At 38.5% G+C, this 17,642-nt stretch overlaps 2 pseudogenes; one reads left to right on the top strand and one right to left on the bottom strand.

Annotated features, from left to right (window-relative positions):
* The first annotated feature begins 678 nt into the window (after positions 1 to 678).
* Positions 679 to 2,104, top strand: LOC112925653 (elongation factor 1-alpha 1 pseudogene; annotated as a pseudogene).
* Positions 2,105 to 12,585: 10,481 nt separating this feature from the next.
* Positions 12,586 to 13,055, bottom strand: LOC140595075 (large ribosomal subunit protein uL23 pseudogene; annotated as a pseudogene).
* Between the last annotated feature and the right edge of the window lie 4,587 nt (positions 13,056 to 17,642).

Genomic DNA, 17,642 nt, shown 5'->3' with positions numbered 1-17,642 from the left:
CCCCATGAGAACAGGGTTCTTGTCTGTTTTGTTCTCTATTATATCCTCAGCCACTAGAACAGTGCCTGGCAAATGATAGACTCTGAAAAAATATTTAATAAATGTATGTTCTGAAGGGGCTTCCATAGCTTTTTTCTTCTTAACACTCCAAAGGGAAGAATATTAGTTTCTAGAGGTAAAAGGTATAGGAGACAAAGAAAAACACCTGGAGAATATAACTATTTAAGAGGCAAGGAAAACATAGGATTCTGAAAAGGAGACCAAGAATTAATAGAAAGAATTGGGAAAGGCTATGAGCCAGCAAAATTTTAAGCTAAAGAGTTAAGATAAAGGCAGAAGAGATTCTAGGTTGGGTAACGAAAGGACAAGTGTAGTTTCATGTGGTAAACTTCTATATTTTGGAGCTGTGGAAAGAGGAACAAAGAAAAAGTATGAAATCCCAATCTAGTTGATGGGACTTTGCTTGGAGGGAGAGGTAAGAGGTAAGAGGTGGTGCTTGGGGGAGAAGTGGGGCACTGCTGTGACAAACACCTAAACATGTGGAAGTGGCTTTAGGAGGGATAATAGAGACTGGAAGAGTTTTGAAGGGCATTTGAGAAATATGGATGTTATGGGAAATTCTGATGAGAGCTTTTTTGCAACGGGTTTGCTGCCAGAACACAGGTCATGTTCGTGAAAACCACTGCTAAACCTAAACCAAAATGGGAAAGGAAAAGACTCACATCAACATCCTCCTCATTGGACACGTAGATTCAGGCAAGTCTACCACTACTGGCTATCTGATCTATGAATGTGGTGGGATTGACAAAAGAACTATCAAAAAATTTGAGAAGGAGGCTGCTGAGGTGGGAAAAGGCTCCTTCAAGTATGCCTGGGTCTTGGATAAACTGAAAGCTGAATGTGAACGTGGTGTCACCATTGATATCTCCCTGTGGAAATTCGACACCAGCAAGTATTATGTGACCATCATTGATGCCCCAGGACACAGAGACCTTATCAAAAACATGATTACAGGCTGACTGTGCTTTCTGATTGCTGCTGGTGGTGTTGGTGAATTTGAAGCAGGTTTCTCCAAGAACAGGAGACCTGTGAGCATGCCCTTCTGGCTTACACACTGGGTGTAAAACAACTAATTGTTGGTGTTAACAAAATGGATTCCACTGAACCACCCTACAGCCAGAAGAGATACGAGGAAATCGTTAAGGAAGTCAGCACCTACATTAAGAAAATTGGCTATAACCCCAACACAGTAGCATGTGTGCCAATTTCTAGTTGGAATGGGGACAACATGCTGGAGCCAAGTGCTAATGTGCCTTGGTTCAAGGGATGGAAAGTCACCCGTAAAGATGGGAATGCCAATGGAACACACTGCTTGAAGCTCTAGATTTCATTCTGCCACCAACTCGTCCAACTAATAAGCCCTTGCGTCTGCCTTTCCAGGACGTCTACAAAATTGGTGGTATTGGCACTGTCCCAGTGGGCTGAGTGGAGACTGGTATTCTTAAGCTTGGCATGGTGGTCCACCTTTGCTCCAGTCAATGTTACAACTGAAGTAAAATCTGTTGAAATGTACCATGAAGCTTTGAGTGAGGCTCTTCCTGGGGACAATGTGGGCTTCAATGTCAAGCATGTATCTGTCAAAGATGTTCATTGTGGCAACGTGGCTGGTGACAGCAAAAATGACCCACCAATGGAAGCAGCTGGCTTCATGGCTCAGGTGAGTATCTTGAACCATCCAGGCCAAATCAGTGCTGGATATGCACCTGTGCTGGATTGTCACACAGCTCACATTGCTTGCAAGTGTGCTGAGCTGAAGGAGAAGATAGATCGTTGTTCTGGAAAAAAGCTGGAAGATGGTCCCAAGTTCTTGAAATCTGGGGATGCTGCCATTGTTGATATGGTTCCTGGCAAACCGATGTGTGTTGAGAGCTTCTCTGACTATCCTCCTCTGGGCCATTTTGCTGTTTGTGACATGAGACAGACGGTTGCTGTGGGTGTCATCAACGCAGCGGACAAGAAGGCAGCTGGAGCTGGCAAAGTCACCAAGTCTGCCCAGGAAGCTCAGAAGGCTAAATGAATATTATCCCCAATACCTGCCACCCCAGTCTTTTTTTTTTTTAAGATTTATTTATTTATTTATGATAGAGAGAGAGAGAGGCAGAGACACAGGAGGAGGGAGAAGCAAGCTCCATGCCAGGAGCCTGATGTGGGGCTCGATCCCAGGACTCCAGGATCGCGCCCTGGGCCAAAGGCAGGCGCCAAACCTCTGAGCCACCCAGGGATCCCTTGCCACCCCAGTCTTAATCAGTGGTGGAAGAACGGTCTCAGAACTGTTTGTGTCAATTGGCCATTTAAGTTTAATAGTAAAAGACTGGTTAATGATAACAATGCATCATAAAACCTTCAGAAGAAAAGGAGAATGTTTTGTGAACCATCTTTTTTTTGTGTGTGCGTGTGTGGCAGTTTTAAGTTATTAGTTTGTAAAGTCAGTACTTTTTGATGGAAACAACTTGACCAAAAATCTGTCACAGAATTTTGAGACCCATTAAAACAAAAGTTTAACGAGGAAAAAAAAGGAAATTCTGATGAGAGCTCAGAAAGAAAGGAGTAGAGCTATAGAGAAAGCTTCTAAGGAATCCATAAGTAATCACAAGTGTAATGTTGGTAGAAATAAGGACATTAAGGGTCATTCTGGTGAAGTATCAGATAGAAATGAGTAACATGGGGATCCCTGGGTGGCGCAGCGGTTTGGCGCCTGCCTTTGGCCCAGGGCGCGATCCTGGAGACCCGGGATCGAATCCCACATTAGGCTCCCGGTGCATGGAGCCTGCTTCTCCCTCCGCCTGTGTCTCTGCCTCTCTCTCTCTCTCTGTGACTATCATAAATAAATAAAAATTAAAAAAAAAAAAAAAGAAATGAGTAACATGTTATTGGAAACTAGAGGAAAGGCAATCTTTGTTATAAAGTGTCAAAGAACTTAGCTGAATTGTGTTCATGTTCCAGTATTGCATGGAAGGTAGAATTTGCAAGCAATGAAACTGGATATTTAGCTGAGGAGATTTCTAAGTAAAGTGTCGAAAGAGTGATTTGGTTCTTCCTAACTGCTTATAGTAAAATATGAGAAGAGAAAGATGAATTGAAAAATGAATTGTTAAACAATTCGAGAACCAGAACTTGAAGGTTTGGAAAATCTCAGCCTATCCATTTCCCAAAACTTGGAAAATAAATTTATGTTGTTTAAGCCATCCAGCCTACAGTATTTTGTTATAGCATTCCAACCACACTAAGACAGATTTTTGTAGCTACTAGCACCTGGAGAGGCACAATGTGTATTATGGTAGCAGGCTGCTTTTTCCCCCTCTAGATTCAGTTCAGGTTTTGCTCTGAATCAAAATGGCTTGCAAACTGGTTCTTTAAAAAGATTGAGTCTCTCACTTGGCCCTTGCTAGGTAATTAATTGTCAAGATAGTTTATTTTCTTATTTCTAGAGGGAAGGAGCATCTTCTGGGACAAAGGGGGATTATAGCTTGAATGAAAGTCTACCTGGCTAGGAAATGACCACTCTCCGCCTGACTGGGAAAGGAGAATGTGTATCTTGCATACCTGCCTCAAAGGGAGGTTTTTAAGCATAGAACTGTGGAAATGGGCGAGTAATTCAAGGCCCTCAGGGTAAGGTAGAGGTGCCAGGGCTACCCAGAGGTGGGAGTTTATAGGAGGTGGAAAGACATCCTGAGGACAAGTTTATACAAGAATGTTCAAGGAAGGACATAAAAGGAGGTGAGGCAAGAAGCCTCAAGATTAACTTGGCATCTTGCAAATCTTTTTGAGAAAATCCCCCAACTAAGGACTGTCAAAAAGCCTTCCTGTACTGTCCTCAGATGCTTGCACTTGCCCCAAACCTGCTTCTTTGCTGGATGTGTAATGCAAACCAGTTTTTAGATACTCAGCTTTGGCAGCATTTGAAGTAAATAATTTCTTGCTTAGTACTTCCCCTGGGTAGGAGGGAGGACACTCATGAACATGTGTTGGCATGGCTAATGCAAAGGTGTGTCCGTTCCAGGTAATATTTTGAGCAGAAAAGCAGAGTGATTTCTTTCCCTTGGACCCTCCAGAATAAATAATTTTGGAAGTTCTGTTGAAGAACCAGATAAAATGTTCAATTCTCTATTTTACTTGATAGTAGGGTATATAAAACTTTTGAAGAAAGTGATACCTTTCAGAGAGAGGTGGGTTAGTAAATGTGCTAGGTATTCTTTTTTAATTCTTTTTTTTTCCATTTGTTTTTATTGAAGTTTGATTTGCCAGAATATGGTTTTTAAATTCTTTTTTTTTTTTTTAATTCTTCATTAAACTTCCCACTAGAGCAGCTAAGGGGCCTACTCTCTATTTAACACTTCTTTTGTTAAAAAAAGCACTAATAGCTTTATACCTCTAAAACCTGCAAGAGATTACACTTTTGTTAAAAGATGAGTATTATTTAGCCTTTATGAAGTACCTTCAAAATTCTTAACAAAGATAGGTATGTTATACTGGCTAGGCTCCAAAGATGAAGCTAGAAACATTAACAATATTACTATAAATGTAGTTTTTACCAATGTGCTGAAATTTTGTCCATAGGCTTTTTACCATTGGAGGTATTTACCACTAATGTATCTGCCAAACCTCAGTTTGATGAAGAGCAGCTATAGTTTGTTAATGCTTTAAATGACATAAGTTATTAAAATGTCTTCTAATGTGGAGGGCAATTAAGCCTAGTCTAAGAAATAATGCCTATCTAGCAAAGCAAATTTTGTTTGGACAGTTGTGTGGTATCAATAAAAATGGTGTGTTGCAGAATTTTTTCTTGCCAACGAACTGACCGGTTCTAACTGAAGTAGAAAGATTTACTGTTGGATACCATGCAGGATAATAGAGACAATATGAATTCCAAGGAACTGATAAGATTGTGTTACATGTGCAAGAAATCTACTGCTTATAAACATGATTTTTGCAGTAAACATATTAGTCAACAAAATAAAAGGCTATTCTTACCAAATACAGTTGACCCTTAGACAACATGTTTTTTTAAAAATATTTTATTGCAATATTTTGTAATTTTCTTTTTTTTTGTATTTTTTTTATTGGAGTTCGATTTGCCAACACATAGTATAACACCCAGTGCTCATCCCATCAGGTGCCCCCCTCAGTGCCCGTCACCCAGTCACCCTGTCCCCCTGCCCACCTCTCCTTAACAACATGGGTTTGAACTCTGTGGGTCCACTTACATGAGGATTTTTTTCAATAAATATATTGGAAAAATTTTTGGAGATTTGCAACAATTTCAAAAAACTTGCAGATGAACTAGCATAGAAATACCATAAAAACGAAGAAAAAGGTGTTATTGTAAGAATAAAGTATATAATACATATACCATACAATATGTGTTTATTGACTATATTATTGGCAAGGCTTCCTGTTGATAGTAGGCTATTAGTAGTTAAGTTTCTGGGGAGTCAAACATTACATAGGGATTTTTTTTTTTAGAAGGTTCCATGCCTAATGTGAGGCTTGAACTTACGACCCTGAGATCAAAAGTTGAATGCTCTACTGAATGAACCAGCCAGGCCACCCCTATAAATGGATTTTTTTTTTTATTACATGGGGAGTTGGTGCTTCTAATCCCCATATTGTTCAAGGGTAGTCTGTTTCTCTTAATTCATGGTTCTTAAAATGTGGCCTTTTGACCAGCAGGATCAGCTTTACCTGAAACTTGTTATTAATACAAATTGTTGGACCCTACAGAGACCTACTGAGCAGAAACTCTAGGGCTAATCTGATTTTAACCAGTCCTCTAGATGATCCTGATACATGCTACAGTTTGGAAACCATGTCTTGAACCCAAATCAGTCTTGGGGCCCACAGAGTTTTTTTCAATTCTGTAACTACCTAGAAGTCTTTATATTGGGAGATCCTGAGACATCAAACAAGACTGGTCAGATTTTTTATTGCCAAAATGTTTTCTATGAATAGATAGGCAATTGATGATTTTTTTTCATTAACTCCTCTCACAAATATTTTCTGAATGCTTACAATTTAGGCATAGACAAACAATAGTGAATAGGTCCTAAAAGAGCGCTGCTTCACAAGATATTCTGGGCTGAATATTACACATGTTAATTTATCACAATGGCTCAAATTAACTGTAGACTATAAGTGGAAGTTTTTATAATAGTCATCTATCCTGGTAAGTGAGGAATTGCCCATTCTTCATGGCCTAAGGTGAAAATTGTCCCCCTCAGGGACTGGGCTTTTTCGATGCTTGACCTAATGCTATAGTATTGCATTCACGTTAAACTAACACACCCAGGTGAAAAGTGAATAGTTTAGTCAGTTGTTTCATCAAACAACCCCAAATGCCTGGGTTTTATTTCACTAAATTGTCCAAACCAATCAGTAGTGTTGGAATTATGTTAACTTAGCATGAATCTTCACATATAAGGAAGATTATGTCTGGAGATTTTAGGTGGGAAAACCACTGGTTTATGAAAATGAGCATTTGGAACATAAGTGATCCAGATTGGTTATTACCTGATTTTACTCATTTTTCCTCAGTGTTCTGGTTTATTTTGTAATAAATACAGCTTACCTTATGAAAAGAGATCAACCACATTAACAATAAGAGGACATAAGGAAAATCTAGGACTAATACCTAGCTTTATAAAATTTACTTGGTTGCTAGGAAATAAGTGAAAATTCTAGTTTTCATCTATATAGTGGCTTTGTGATAGACAAATTATGGAGTTAAGCATATCTTAATTCCCTTTACATTTTTTGAATTTACTAATAAAAATGTTAAAGGAATAGCAACCTTTAATAAAGAAGCCACAGAATCTGAACTTGTTTATTCACACAAGGGAACTAAATCTTTACGTTTCTGCTCACTGTGAATATCTTTAAAAGTAACTGTTAAACACACTTGGCATATGAGGTTTCTGTAAACATTTTGTATGTTAAGAATTGTTCCTGATCTTAAAAGTATCTCCTTTCTCAGATACTAATGAGAATGAATGATGTCTTATAGAGGAAACTGCCAGGCTTACTCTCCGGTTATGCACAGGAAAACCAGAAATATTTATCTTGAGTTTGATCTGGGACAAGAAAAAACAGGTATGGTTCTTAATTGAGGGTCCCAAACTCAAATTCTTTGAAGGTGATAGACTGGTAGCATAAATATATGGACAGGACAGGTGTATGAGACCACAGGAGGTGGTAGAGATACACCTGGACAAAACGTGTTTTGTGTAAGAGTTGTTCAATTTCAGTTGCTTCTGTGGTATCTTATGCATGGAGATACATTCTAAACTCATTTATCAAAATTAGCAGATTAAAGGTCACAGAAGGAGGTTAAAGTTCAGGGACTGGCTCCAGTCTTTGACCTTTGGTATCAGGATACTGGTTTCTCCAGATTTGATACCACGAGACTGTATTAAATTGACCTATATGAAAATGTCATTTTTTTAAAAAAAGATTTCATTTATTTATTCATGAGAGACACAGTGAGAGAGGCAGAGACATAGGCAGAGGGAGAAGCAGGCTCCCCTCAGGGGAGCCTGATGCAGGACTCAATCCCAGGACCCCAGGATTACAACCTGAGCCAAAGGCAGACACTCAACCACTGAGCCATCTTGGTGCCCCTGAAATTGTCATTTTTGTAGGTAAAATAAATCGTCAAATAATGGCTATCTCATATGACTAATCTAATATCTTCCATCAAGAACTAACAAAAACATGACACTCTTACCTCTTTCTCCATTTTCTAAGGAAGAGGTATTTTTTAGTTATATGACTGTTTGCTTTTCCTCTGTAAGGTCAAATTCTCCTCCTGTGGTCTTGATTCAGTCATCCAAAATATTTTCATTCTTTCAAAAAGTACTTTTTAAAAGAAACTGGAAATATAATTGTGAGCAACATATGCTCCACACTTGCTTTCATGGTGCTTACAGTCCCACATTAGAGAAATAAACAGGCAATTCGGTTACAGCAAAATGTGTTAAAGGAAGTTCAGGGGATACCTGGGTGGCTCAGTGGTTTAGTGCCTGCCTTCGGCCCAGGGCATGATCCTGGAGTCCCAGATTCAAGTCCTGCGTCGGGCTCCCTGCATGGAGCCTGCATCTCCCTCTGCCTGTGTCTCTGCCTCTCTCTCTCTCTCTCTGTCTCATGAATAAATAAAAAATCTTAAAAAAAAAAAAAAAAAAGGAAGTTCAGGATGCTGTGAGAGTACTTCAGCAGGGGACATCTAACTTGAAACTGGGAATTCAAGAAGGTTTCCTGCAAGAAGGGATCTGAGAGCCGAAGGATGATTAGGATTTAGCTAGGTCAAGAGAAGGATAAGAGTGATGAACTTAGATGGAATAACTTATGCAAAGCTGAAAGAGAACTGGACTACTTTTAGTAAACTGTAAATAGTCTAGTTTGACTGGAGTATATAACATGAGGCACACAATATGAGTTTGGAGAAGTAGGGAGAGACCATAATCACTGAGGATTATTCTTGATTTAGAGGCATAGGCAAAGGCTAGTTATTGAAAGATTTTGAAGGGAACAGGATATAGTATGAGCAGATTTGAAATTTTAGTAACACTATTTTAGTTTTTTTCTTCAAATTTTTATTTAAATTCGAGTTAGTTAACATACAGTGCTGTGTTTTTTTCAGGAGTAGAATTCAGTGATTCATCACTTAATACAATATCTACCGCTCATTCCAATAAGTACTCTCCGTAATATCTATCTGGCCCATCCCCCACCCACCTCCCTCCATCAACCCTCAATTTGTTCTCTATCATTAAGAGTCCTTTATGGTTTGTTTCCCTCTCTGTTTTTATCTTATTCTTCCTTCCCTTCCCCTATGTTCATCTGTTTTGTTTCATAAGTTTAACATATGAGTGAAATCATATGGTATTTGTCTTTCTGTGATTGACTTATTTTGCTTAGCATAATACACTCTAGCTCCATCCATGTTGTTGTGAATGGCAAGATTTCATTCTTTTTGATAGCTGAGTAACATTCTATAGTGTGTGTGTGTGTATATATATATATATATATATATATATATCACATCTTCTTTATTCATTTGTCAATGGACATGGGCTCTTTCCGTAGTTTGCCTATTGATAATGCTGCTATGAACTTTGGGGTAAATGTACGCCTTTGATTCTGTATTTATGTATCCTTTGGGTAAATATCTGGTGGTGCAATTGCTGGATCATAGGGTAATTCTATTTTTAACTTTTTGAGGAACCTCCATACTGTTTCCCAGAGTGGCCACACCAGTTTGCATTCCTACCAATAGTGCAAAAGAGTTCCCTTTTCCCCACGTCCTCACCAACATGTATTGCTTCCTGTGTTAATTTTAGCCATTCTGACAGTTGTGAAGTGGTATCTCATTGTGGTTTTGATTTATATTTTCATGATAAGTAATGTTGAGCCTCTTTTCATGTGTTTGTTAGCCATCTGGATGTCTTCTTTGGAAAAGTGTCTATTCACGTCTTCTGCTTATTTCTTAGCTGGGATATTTGTTTTTTTCGTGTTGAGTTTGGTAAGTTCTTTATAGATTTTGAAGAGTAACCCTTTATCAGATATGTCATTTGCAATTAGCTTCTCCCATTCTGTAGGTTGCCTTTTAGTTTTGTTGACTATTTCCTTCACTGGGCAATAGCATTTTATCTTGATGAAGTCTCAATGGTTCATTTTTGCTTTTGTTTCCCTTGCCTTTGGCAATGAATAACACCAGTTTAGAAAGAAATTTGGAGACTATTGTAGCAACAGTGGAAATATAAAATAGTAACCTGAAATAGGCAATGGTGATGGTGATAGAGAGTAGCTTAGAGAACTTTATTAAGAGGTAAATGTAGGCCTGGTGATTAGCTCTGAGAGAATCTGCCAATGGAAGATGAGGAGCAGGTTTGGATGGAAGATTATGAGTTCACTTTTGGACCTAATGAGTTTGAGTTGGTAGTGGAAAATCCAAACTGAGATGTTTAATAAATGATTAAATATACAAGAAAGACATTTTGTAATGGAGCTATAGATTAAGAGGCTTATAGATGTAATAGAAGCCAAGGGAGCGGATAGACTCATGTACTGAGAGAATATGGAATGAAAAAAGGTCTGAGCATGATCCTTATAGAACAGAAAATTTAAGAGCTAGTCAAAGGAAAAGAATGCTACAAAAGATATTGAGAAGTAGTGATCAGACAGGTAGAAGGAAAACTGGAAGGAGTTCATTGTATTTAGCAATAAGGAAGTTGTTGCTGACTGGCTCAGAGCAATTTTTGCTGGAATGGCAGGGTCAGAAATAATTTGAAGTGGTTAAGGAGTGAGTCAGAGTAGAGCAAATGGAAATTGTGAGTCTAGACAGATCTTTAAGAAGCTTGGCTTGGAATGAGAAAAAGGAATGTGACCCTGAAGGAGGTTATTTATTTATTTTTTAAGAGATGGCTTAGTCTTGTTGAGAAGGAGTTAGTAGAAGATAGATGAGGGGCAGGAGACAGGTGAAAGGCTGAGATTCCTAAAAAGGCTAGAGGAGGTGTGGTCCAGATCATGGATCGAGGGCTCCTTAGACTAGAGTGGGGGCACCTTTTCTTTTTTTCTTTTTTTTTTAATTCAGTGTTTTTTTTTCTTTTTAAGACTTTATGTATTTATTCATGAAAGACATGGAGAGAGAAGCAGAGACACAGGCAGAGGGGGAAGCAGGCTCCATGCAGGGAGCCCAATATGGGACTCTATCCCAGACCGGAATCCACCTTGAGCTGAAGGCAGATGCTCAACGGCTGAGCCACCCAGGCCTCCCAGGGGGCACCTTTTCCACTACAGCTGGAGGAAAGAATTCTGATGTTTTGAGTTCTATAAGGCAAAGTTCAGGAATTTACTGTCTAATGATTTTATTTTCTTATGAAATAGGATAAATGCCTATTTACAGAGAATGAGAAGTGATTCTGAGGTTGGAAGTTTGAGGAAAGTAGAGGTGTATGTATAATGGATATTCTGAAACTGTAGCCAGAAGGGAAAAATAAAATAATGAAAAAAATGCTACAAACTAAATTGTAAGATGCCCAACAATTTTAGAGATGTTAAAATACATAAAATGGGACTCTTAGAAACCAATCAGATAAGTTCCAGATAAGATATAGAGAAAATTCATACACATTCATACAAACAGAAGATCTGAATAGAACTTCTGATGTTGGGGCGTCTGGGTGGCTCAGTCAGTTAAGCATCTGCCTTTAGCTCAGGTCACAATCCCAGGGTCCTAGGGTTGAGCCCCACATCGGACTCTGTTCAGTTGGAACTTACTTCTCCCTCTCCTCTGTCAAATAAATGAATAAAATTATTAAAAAAAAAGACCTTCTGATATTGACTTGAAAAGAAAAATGTGGCTGCTATGTGAACATAACATAGCAAATAAATCAATAAATGATAGTAAGAAAAAGTATAGGAAAACAAAGACTAAGGAAGCATCTAATCCAGAAAATGTATCATTAAAAGGAACAGAAAAAAATTCTCCATGAGTGTTTAGTACATAAAAGGATTTAATAAGAACATGACATGCATATAATAAGTTTTCACATAGCGGAATGAAATGAAAAGGGAGGTCACAGAGCTAAAAAAAACCCCAGAGGACCAACGCCACATAGAACTAACTTATTTGGTAGGGTAATGAACAAAGTAAACATGGCCTAAAACTGAGCTTTTGATGTGGTGGAAAGACTTGATTGAATAAAAGCAAAAAATACTTTAAAATAATTAGAAGATAATGTAGAGGAGATAAAGCTGCTATAGTAGAAAGGTAACTGGAACCCCTAAAGTAGGAAACCAACAAATAGCACAGAAAACAAAACTGTATAATGTTTGTCCTCCGATTGACTTATTTCACTCAGCATAATACCCTCCAGTTCCATCCACGTTGAAGCAAATGGTGGGTATTCGTTGTTTCTTATTGCTGAGTAATATTCCATTATATACATAGACCACACCTTCTTTATTCATTCATCTTTCGATGGACACCGAGGCTCCTTCCGCAGTTTGACTATTGTGGACATTGCTGCTATAAACATCGAGGTGCAGGTGTCCCGGCGTTTCACTGCATCTGTATCTTTGGGGTAAATCCCCAGCAGTGCAATTGCTGGTTCATAGGGCAGATCTATTTTTAACTCTTTGAGGAACCTCCACACAGTTTTCCAGAGTGGCTGTACCAGTTCACATTCCCACCAACAGTGCAAGAGGGTTCCCCTTTCTCCACATCCTCTCCAACATTTGTTGTTTCCTGTCTTGTTAATTTTCCCCATTCTCACTGGTGTGAGGTGGTATCTCATTGAAACTAAGGATTTATAGAAGAGCACAACAAAGAACAAAATCACCTACAATTCTACCACCCAGAAATTATTAGTTATTATTTTGTTACATATCCTTTCAGATTTTTTTCTGATGACACATACATGGTCATATGGGCATACACATTATTTTAAACAATTTATGATAATAGTGTTCACACTTTTTTTTTTATGGTGAAAAAAATTGTATTTATATCTGTAGCCAGCTGGACTCAGTTTAGATGATCCCAATTTTGTTGGCAACATCCAAAACTTCATTGACTATGAAGCCAGTCGAACATGTGCTCTCTTCTCTCCATCAGGCCTGATCAAGGTGTTGACTTTGGCCACATCAATGTCATAGGGCTTCTTCACAGCATGTTTGATCTGGTGCTTGTTGGCCTTGACATCCACAATGAACACAAGTGTGTTGTTGTCTTCTATTTTCTTCACGGCTGACTCAGCAGTCAGGGGGAACTTGATGATGGCATAGTGATCAGGCTTGTTTCTCCTGGGAGCGCTCTTTTGAGGATATTTGGGCTGCCTTCAGAGATGCAGGGTCTTGGGTCATCGGAATGTAGGTGATGTGTGGATCTTCTTTTTGGGACTGTGCACGTCTTTTGGCACCACTTTCTTAGCTTTCAAAGCCTTTGCTTTGGCTTCAGCTTTGGGAGGGGCAGGGGCTTCCTTCTTTGCCTTCGGCACCATCTTCGGGAAAGGCCACTATTTTTTTAATGTACTTATTTAGTATATGTGGAGATCTTTTAATATCAATAAATGTAGATCCACACCATTATATTAGGTAAAATTTCACTGTATGTCTATTGTATAATTTATTTTACTAGTCTCCTAAGGAGAGACGTTTAAAACTTTCATTATTTTAAAACCAATCCTAGATGAATAGCTGCACTCATATATTTGCATATATATATATATATATATATATATATATGCTGCACCCCTATATAAATTTTCACTCACTATAGATATTTTAATTATTTATTAAGATAAGCTCTCTACAGAGAATTTCTGGGTTTAAATGTAAAGTTTTTTGGGGAGGAGAGGTGAAGCAAATGGTGTGTGAGTGTATGTGTGCACGTGTGTGTATGTGTGTGTAACCAGGCATCAAGGAGTGTGTTGCAGACTTTTCCACTAAAAAGAGTGTGTGCATCTCCTGAGGTTTGACAGTATGTCTTTAAATGCCCAGCTCCAAGTGTGAGTTGTCTTTGATTTTCATATTTTATCTTAAAAATTCATGCCAATAGTTGCACTCCATTAAAAAATAGTGTAATGTGTTATGCCTCTAGATCTTTGAGTGAATTTTATGTTTCGGGAAAGTGTGTCAAGAATATCCTGTTGCTCATGTAACCCTCATTCACTGCCCTATTTTTTGTTTGAAAAGCACAGAAGAGGGATAAATCAACAAAAGCTAATTGTTAATCAAGGAACAATGGTCAACCAAGCATTGTGTTAGGTTCGTGTAGGGAATTACAAAGAAGTTGAGAACATAGTCCCTGCCTTTGAATTGCCTCCAGTTTATTTGCTTCCTTTTAATGAGCCTGTCAAAGAATTTATGTCTAACCCGATAACTGCCTGGGCTAAGGTCTTATGATGCATTTGCTCGACAGTGTGGAAAGTCCCTTCTTGTGTTCATTGCTTTGCACACTTCCAGAGACTTGCTAATGTGTTTGTTTTGGACTTGGCATCATCACTAGCATCTGTAGCATTTTAGAGTCTTGGGAAGGGAATCAGGTACCTTGCTGGTGAGAGGACGGTGTAGTGAAGATAGGAGTTTTTAGGCTTTTACGTTGGCACAAGTATAGTACAGGAAGTGTAAATGAACTAGATCCTAAGTTAACCAGGACTTCCAATTCAGGAGAATTTTTGATAAACGTGAGTTAAGGAGAGTGAGGAAGATGTCAATAGAAAGATCTCTTACCAGGGATGTGAAAATCACATTCAGAGTCCATTCTGTCTGTTGCAGTTTAACTTCTGGATCTCCTTCTCTTTTTTTTTTTTTTTTTTAAAGTATGAGATTTTTTTTTATTATTTATGATAGTCACACAGAGAGAGAGAGAGAGAGAGAGAGAGGCAGAGACATAGGCAGAGGGAGAAGCAGGCTCCAGGCACCAGGAGCCGGACGTGGGATTCGATCCCGGGTCTCCAGGATCACGCCCTGGGCCAAAGGCAGGCGCTAAACCGCTGTACCACCCAGGGATCCCTGGATCTCCTTCTCTTTTCCTTACAGTGACTCTAATGCCTAACAGAGTCTTAAAAATAATGTAGGTAAGTGTTTGCTGAGTAAATAGGTATATGCTGTGAATAAGGAATCAAAGGCATGAGCTTATATTTAGCATTCTGCACTTACAGAAAGAACTAAGACATACTCCTTAGTTTTAAGACCTTTAGACTGACTTACGAAATGTTCGTGGACTTCGAGTAAAACCAGAGACTTTTTTCATCTTCTGAGCTGTGTCTCCCTGGAGCTTGGTGCCAAGGTTTTGTCAGGCACTCCTTGGGTCTGGCTGTAGAGAGTCTCAGACAAGGAAGGGTGCCCTGTGTCTGTCATTTTCTGTTCTCACCCCATTCTGGGATACCTGACCCTTGCTTAGTGTGCTGCTTTTGAAGCTCCTAACTTTGGACTCAATGTTCTCCCAGGGTAATTCCAATGTTTCTTCTGACCTTTGCACACCTTAATTCCTTAGGAAGGAAGCACCTGTCCCCTTGCTCTTATTTGAAGCCTGTAAGATCATCAGCATGACACTCATGTTCACACCAAGGTAGAAGACTAGATATCCTGATTCTGAGATACCCTTGCTTAGGTTATTATCTAGGACTGAACCAAAGAGCTGGCAATACAATGTCACACTGATGTACAATAAATTATGTTGCCTTTGGCTTGTTTATTTAAGTGAACAGAACTGGATTAATCGTAGTCCTTGGTTCATAAAACCATGGTCATTGTTTCATGAATTACTCTTGTATTTATTTTAATTTGAAATTGTTATTGAAGTATAGTTATCATATAATGCTATATTAGTTTCAGGTGTACAACATAGTGACTTGACAATTCTATACATCACACAGTGCTCATAACTATGATAGTCGTTTATTTATGCTTTTAATAGTATAATTGAACATTGAATCTATTACCTGCTCAAGATCTAAAACATTATTAATAAATATCTACCTGTATGTTTCTTTTCTCCTAATTTATTTATTTATTTATTTAAAAGATTTTATTCTTTATTCATGAGAGACACACAGAGAGAGGCAGAGGGAGAAGCAGGCTCCCTGTGGGGAGTCTGATGCGGGGACTCCATCCCAGGAGCCTGGGATCATGGCCTGAGCCAAAGGCAGACACTCAACCACTGAGCCACGCAGGCGCCCCTTCTAATTTATTTTTAAATTTCCCCTTTTACTGGTAACAGTGAGACCTTTGGCAGCTAGGAGGTGAAGCAGATATGTTTACTTAACATCTAAAGTTATCTTTACTTATATATAATATAGTCTACAAAAAAAAATCTCCAGATGTCAAACTTCCAGGTGCAGTCATGCACAAAGACAATTTCATGAGTTATATAATGGAGATCTAAAGCCTGGTATGGAAATTCCACCAGGCAGAAGTGTGACTAAGATATGGAAGTTATAATAACTTTGACTCCGTAGGAGCACATTGGTGTGGTATTTCAAGGATACTTCCTGATACTGCATCAGCATCCATAAAGGATAAAGACACTAAAAGCTGGCTTTGTGTGTTTAGTTGTACAAATCAGTGAGTTATTTAAGGGTAAGAGGTTTTAACATTCACAAATTAGAATTGTTTTTCTCTTGTGATCCAATACAAAGGAAGTGTGATTCACACACATCTGCCATTTGTGTTTTATATTGGCACTGGATTACACGCTGGCTGAGAGTTTATAGTCTGGACACAGTTAACTCAGACCAGACTTTCTTTTTTTCTTTAAGTTTCTGATGATATTAAATTGGTAAAAGGAGTCCTTCAGTTTAGTGATTTAATTGTTTGTTGATCTGAACCAGCAGAGGAATTTCTTCCCCCTTGCAGCTGGCTGTAGTCTTATGTTCTTGCCTGAACATGTCTGAATCTGTAAGAAAAATTCTGCTTCGCTGTACAAAGCACTTCTCCATATTGTCACTTCTCCAGGACTAGTGACTTTCTAGTTTAAAAGATTTCACTCCGGCTATAGCTTTTCTTGAAGATAAATATAACATGACAGCTTCTGCAGAATTATAGCTGCATTCTGTCCTTGGTAAAGTACATAACTATAAATAATTTGGAAAGGAAAAGGCCCATGATTATTCTTAACTTAAAGCAATATTTTCCCATTATACTTTCAAGAAGAATAGTTAATAATAATAATAGAGATTTACTCCTTGGATTTACATGCTTAAAAACATCTATTCAAAGTGAAGTTAGTTAACCTTTTATTTCCCTGGAAAAAGTGTCCCAGCTCAGATAAAGCCATTAGCACCACCTAGTGTTACCACTCAGGCATAGAAACTCCAGGGCAAAACATCTAAAAAAGTCCTTTAGACTTTTGAGGAAGTTATAGGTAAGGCCATCTACAACAAATTCCTTTGTGACTCACACTTTTAGCTTCAACATTTTTTTTATTAAGTTGAAAATAGGGAACATAAGAGAATATGTCAAAGAAAAGAATAAATAAGTACTGAGATTATGTAGAAGGATATGTAGGGAGGCTGGAGAAGGGAATTAATATTTATTGAATTTATTGAATACCTACTGTTTACCAGGCTGCATGCTCTGCTTATATTTTCTTGAAGGAGAGAATGTTGACAGTTGAGATTTTTCTCGCATGCAAGTGAATGATACACTGGACTGATGAAGCAGCACAAAGAGAAATTAAGAAAGCAATCTCATTTACAATTGCACCAAAAATAATAAAAAATACTTACGGATTATCTTTTTTAAAAAAGATTTTATTTATTTCTTTGAGAGGAGAGAGAGAGAGAGACAGCATTAGTAAGAGGAGGGGCAGAGGGAGAGGGAGAGGAAGAAGCGGACTCCCTGCTGAGCGTGGAGCCCTACACAGGCTGACTTGGGGCTTAATGAGGCACCAATCCCAGGACCCTGAGATCACAGCCTGAGCTGAAGTCAGGTGTTTAACTGAGCCACACAGTTTATTCCACCTAGGAATAAACTTAACCAATAAGGTGAAAGACCTATACTCTGAAAACTATAAAATATTGATGAAAGACATTGAGGATGACACAAACAAATGGAAAGACATTCCATGCTCATGAATCGGAAGC

Source organism: Vulpes vulpes, chromosome 13 (genome assembly GCF_048418805.1).
Source record: "Vulpes vulpes isolate BD-2025 chromosome 13, VulVul3, whole genome shotgun sequence".
Taxonomy (NCBI): domain Eukaryota; kingdom Metazoa; phylum Chordata; class Mammalia; order Carnivora; family Canidae; genus Vulpes; species Vulpes vulpes.
The sequence above is the reverse complement of the archived record's forward strand: the minus strand, read 5'-3'. Positions and strand labels throughout refer to the sequence as shown.